The sequence below is a fragment of the Octodon degus genome, unplaced genomic scaffold (assembly GCF_000260255.1).
Source record: "Octodon degus isolate 3935 unplaced genomic scaffold, OctDeg1.0 scaffold00005, whole genome shotgun sequence".
Lineage (NCBI taxonomy): Eukaryota > Metazoa > Chordata > Mammalia > Rodentia > Octodontidae > Octodon > Octodon degus.
In genome coordinates this window covers 33,512,617-33,517,644 of record NW_004524581.1, presented here as the reverse complement: position 1 = coordinate 33,517,644, position 5,028 = coordinate 33,512,617, and the positions used below count along the sequence as shown (strand labels likewise).

At 63.1% G+C, this 5,028-nt stretch overlaps 1 protein-coding gene across 6 annotated transcripts in view; it reads left to right on the top strand.

The window, feature by feature from the left end:
* The first annotated feature begins 2,848 nt into the window (after window positions 1–2,848).
* Ddr1 (discoidin domain receptor tyrosine kinase 1) overlaps window positions 2,849–5,028 on the top strand; it is a 15,322-nt gene continuing 13,142 nt past the window's right edge. For 2 of the 6 annotated variants that reach the window (XM_023721885.1, XM_023721880.1), the window contains exon 1: window positions 2,849–2,953. The gene's annotated coding sequence lies outside the window, so the exon portion shown is untranslated. The other 4 variants (XM_004624330.2, XM_004624329.3, XM_023721866.1 and 1 more) reach the window with 3 other exon arrangements.

Here is a 5,028-nt window from a genome sequence, read left to right as displayed (position 1 = left end):
GGGACAGGTTCCCAGTGCTTGGCTGCACCATGTGATGCAGGTGCCCTCTTCCCGTGTGTTCCCAGCCCTGGGAACAGCCAGGCTTGCTGCAGCCCCCCCCCCCCCCCGCAGGCAGCCGCAGCAGTGGAAACTCTGAATGGGTGGACGGTGTGGATCAGACCCGCACACACAGGCTGGGACCAGTTACCTGTGCTCAAAACCGTTTCAAAAATTAACAGGACAAGGACCAGGGAGATGGCTCAGTAGAATAAGCACTTCCCTGGCAAGCACAAGGGCCTGAGTTCAATCCCCGGATCTGGGGGGACAAAAAAATTACCAGGACATGAGAAGTAATTATTCTCACAGGCGAGTTCGTGGTTCTCCAGGCATCCAGAGACTCTCTTCTGAGGAGGATTAGCCCTGGTTTAACTTCCAATGTGGCTGTAAGTAAATCATTGGCCTTTTATTTGTTTTGTTCTATTTTTCTGGGACAGGCTTTCGCTATGTAGTTTAGGCTAGCTTGAGCTCACGATGTAGCCCAGGCTGGGTTTGGAACCGTGGTACTCCTGCTCAGCCTCCTGAGCCAAGATAGTAGGTGTGTGTCACCACGCTGGGTGTTCATTTGCCAACTTTGGATTCGGTACATTCTCTGCATATAAACCAGAATGATTTGGGTGCCAGTACTCCTGTGAGATGAAAGAAGTTAGAAAAGTTAAGGGCCGTGTACCCAGAGCTCCATGGCTCTGCAGGAGCAGGGATTACAGAGCCCCTCAGAACTCTGTTGAGTGAGTCTAGCTCAGTTTTGGAGTCAAAAGGACCAAGGTTTAGGCTGAGGCTGCAGCTCCGAGGCACCGTGCGTGTGTGCGGGAAGATGCGGGTTGACCCCAGCTCCGCCAGACACCCCAGCTTTTCCAATCCCTTCCCATCCCAGAGTGGGTGCCTTTCAGATGGGTGGGGGAGTCGCGGAGCTGAGACAGAGCTGGATCCAGTGGGCTCAGCAGGCTGGATGCCACAGAGAATGGGCTCTTTGGGGACAGAGGAACAAGGGGAGGCTGGCTCTGACCCCACCCGGCAACATCTCTGCTGCTGAGTTCAGGGTACCTTGCCTGACTCACCCTGCAGGAACCTGGGGACCTCCAGGCTTTCTTGCCTGGGTGTGGATGCACACCGTAGTTGCCTGCCAGGCCACGCAGTGAGTTTGAGGCCAGCCAGGGCTACAGAGCAAGATTCAGGCTCAAAAACAGAACAACAACAAAGACCAAAGCCCTAGAGTGGCCTTCCACAGTCCCAGCAGCAGGCCTGGGTCACCAGTGCAGTGGGTGCCTCCCAGTTTGTTGCAGGGACTGCAAAGCCCACCAAACCTAAGGCTCCGGGCCACAGGACTCACCCGCTCACAAAGCAGAGCGTGGGTTTCAGAGAAGTTGAGGCGGGAAGAGCCAACTTGCTGTGACTTAGGCAAGTCCCAACTGCCCCTACCTCGCCTTTGTTCTTAGGAAACGCTGGCCACACCCACCTCAGGGAAGGGAGAACCCTCCCGCAGGGCTAGAACCTGCCTGGCCTGATGCCCCCTTTTCCCAATGCTACTACCCTAAACTGCGCATCCTGGAAGCCAGTGTGGAAAGGAACACACACCCGGCCTAGCCTGGCAGGTTCAGCCCCTGCGTGGAAACAGGCTATGCTGCGGCGGAGAGGGAGGAGGGTCCCTCTGGTCTTGCTCCCTATGGACCTGCGTCCAGCCCCTGCTGGCCTCACACCCTGCCTGGGACACCCTGGGCTTGCTTGCTTTACTTCCTGCAAATCTTATCCTGATCTAAGGCCCCTCCGACTTTCCTGACGCCCTCCACCGGCACACAGGAAAGCCCATCTCCCATAGCTCAAAGCTCAGTCTACACCAGTGTGTCTAGTGTGATCATCCGAGGAGGCATGGGCCACAGGGCAGGTGTGCAGGCCTCACGCAGCTGGGGTCAGAGCTTTGCCTGAGCGTGATAATACTGGCTGGGGGAGTAACCAAGGGGACACTCCAGAGCCAAGTGACTCTCCGAAGGCCACCACAGGCTGCAGCCAGTGATGGTGGAGCGACAGGCTTGTGTGTGAGGGACGCCGGGTCACGGCGTGCAAGGGAGCTCGGTAGAGGGGACCACGGGCCAGTGAGTCCAGCTGGGTGTCCACATGTCAGGCTTCTCCTTGCCATTTGGTGCTTGGCTTCCTCTCCTAAGCTGTGAGGGGGCATCAGTATCCGGCCCCGACCCAAGCCACCCACCCAGTCAGTCACCTCTGTGGGGCTCTGGGGTCGGAGTTCCCAGACTGCACTGGGGTATACCGAGTGACAGTAGAGTTGAACAGGGGAGGAGGCTTCTAGAACCTGCGCCTTGTGACCCTGGTACCCCCTGGCCCTGGTGCTCCCAGAGAAGCTCTCACTGTGAAAACTGGGGATGACTGGCTAAGCTTCTGCTTCTCCCCACCATGCCGAGCCAAACCCTGGGAGGGGGAAGGACTTTGTTGGGGACCTGGAAGGAGGCCTCCAAAGGACACCGCGGTTGCTTCTGACCCCTCCTCTCCCACTCTGGTTCCCCCAGCCCCCTCTCTGCTACCCCCATCTCGCCGTCTGTGAGGACAAATGCTGCCTGCCTGAGCGACAGCTTCTCAGCGCTGCCGCAGGCCTCCGCGGCCTGCCTTTGTCTGGGGTCCCTTTGTCTGGGGGCTCCCTCTGGTTCCCTCTCACAGTTCCCAGCTCCTCTCCTTTCTCCCGCCTGGCTGTCCCCTCCCTCTCTGCGGGGGCCGAGAGGCTCAGCGAAGGGAGCTGGCTGGGTTGCCATGGTCACGCGAAGCCGGGCCGCAGCTGGCCCGGGCAGCTGCTCTGGGCCCTGGCCCTGGGCGCTTGGACAAAGCCAGGCAGCCTCTGGCAGCTCAAGAGCTGGAACCCCAAAGGCCTAAGATTGGGGTGACTGGGACCCAGGAAAGGCCTAAGCCAGAGGTGAGAGGGAGAAGACCAAGAGCCCTGCCCTTCCTCTGTGAGAAGGGCCGGGTGGCTGTGCTGGGGGTGCAGTGGGAGGGGACTCAGGGGCCCAAAGGGAGGAGCAGAAGTTGGTCCAGCCCCGGGTGTCGGCCCCTCGCAGTCCGCTGTCCATCCTCCATCCTGTGAGTCTCTGGCCAAGCTCTGTGACCCCAGCCTACCTCACCCCTCCTCCCCCTGCCCACTCTTCCCTTCGGTGCCTAACAGGCTCCCCTGGACCAGCCCCTTCTTTCTGGCCAGGGGTCTCCTGAAGCCCTGGTCGGCCGCTGCCCCAGCCTGTGCCTCAGAGTTCCCCCACCATCACCCCACCTAACAGGGCATCCCTTCTTCCTTTGCCTAGCTGTCCCATGAGGTGTGCGTGATCCCACACCAGGTCTGTTTCCCGTTGTGCTCATCCCAGGCCCCTTCCGCCCGTCACCGGCTCCCCATCATTGGCTCATTGGTTCTGCATGCTCCCCAGCTGCTGACCCAGCCTGCCCCCCAGGCAGCTGCCTCGAGAGGGAGGGGGTGGGAATAGGCATGCAACATGTGTGTGTGCGCATGTACATGTGCGTGTCCTGCCTGGCTGCCCGGGGTGGCCCACAGTGGCTCTCCTGAATCCCTCTCTTCCCACTTTCCTGGCTGTTTCACATCCTCTCCTTCCTGGGCAGCAGAGGCCACTGGTCGCAAGGGCAGGGCACCCCTGGCTGGCACACCTCGGGGCAGTGGTGGAGGGACTTGGGGTTCCAGGAGGCCTGGTGGCCCTGGGCTGGCCACGCATATGTGGGGAGCTGGGCTCTGGGTCCAGGGTGGCAGGGCAGGCTCTGTAGGCTCCTGGCGCTGGCTGTTGGGTGGGTCCCTGACCGCTGGGTTTTCCCTCCCTGGCCCCTAAGAATCTCGGCTCCAGGCCCCGCATTCCAGCAGGCTCCAGCCCCCTTTCGTTGTCACTTGACTCCACCGGCCGGCCCTGCAGCCTTGGGCAGGGGTGAGGTGGGCAGCACCGGCATTTCTCCCGGAGAGTGAGAAGAGGGGAACAGGTTTCTGGCTTTCTCTTCTTCGGCTGGCCCTACTGGGCCGACCGCCCGGGTCAGCGTGGGCCGGGGATGCGGAATGTCCCGCCGGAGTGCGAGGCGCTGCTAGGCCTGGCTGTCCCTCGGCCGTCCTCCGAGCAGCTCACCGGGCCGGGCCGCAGGTGAGTCTCGAGCGCCGCGGCCCCGCCCCGCTGGCTCCGCCCGGTAGGCTCCAGGGTCCGGACTCCCCGCGGCTGCGGAGAAGGTAGGCGCTGCCGGTCCCGGGAGGGCGAGGGGCGCCGCCGCGGGGCCAGGGCTGCGTCTGCAGGCGCAGGCGGCGGAGCGCCCTCGGGTCTGCTAACCTGCGCCCGTGGCCTTGGCTTCTCCCGAGGGCCAGGCCCTTCCTGGCAGGGCTTTGCGGCCTTGTCTGGCCGCGACTTGGCGTTTCTTCCTCGGGACTGTTGGAGGCTGCACCGACTGCGAGGTGCCTCGGGCGGAGGTCAGCAGCGCTGCGGGGACCCTGCTGCGGCCCGACGCTGTCCGGGCGGCGGGAAGGTGTGGACGCGGCGGGGCTGACAGTGGGTGCGGGTGCCGCGTGGGCTGGGGCACCCGCCTGCCCTTCTGGGCCCCGCAGGTCTCTCATTTCTGTCTATCCAGCCTGCTCTTGTCTGGGGTCTCTCTCCTCCTTGTGGCTGTGCCTGGTTTTCGAGGTGCCACTCTTCCCTTCCTGCTCCCCACCATCCACCTAGCCCCTGTGTTGTTAGCCTCTCCGCAAGGCTAGCGATCGGCCCCCCGGGAACTCGGGAGCGCGTACCCCAGAGATCCCAGGGGCTGGGCGCCGGGGGCAGGACCGGGTTGCGGAGCTGGGCGTGCGGCTAGGCAGGTGACTGCTCCGTTCCGGCCGTGTAGGAACCGCGCCCTCCGGCGCCCGGGGCGCCGCCCGAGCCTCTGTCCGGGAGCTGAGCCCAGCGGCGGAGAGGAGGCGCCGTCCCTCGTGGGCCGCTCTGCGGCGGGGGTGGCGCCGTGGCCGTGGCCGTGGCCTGAGCG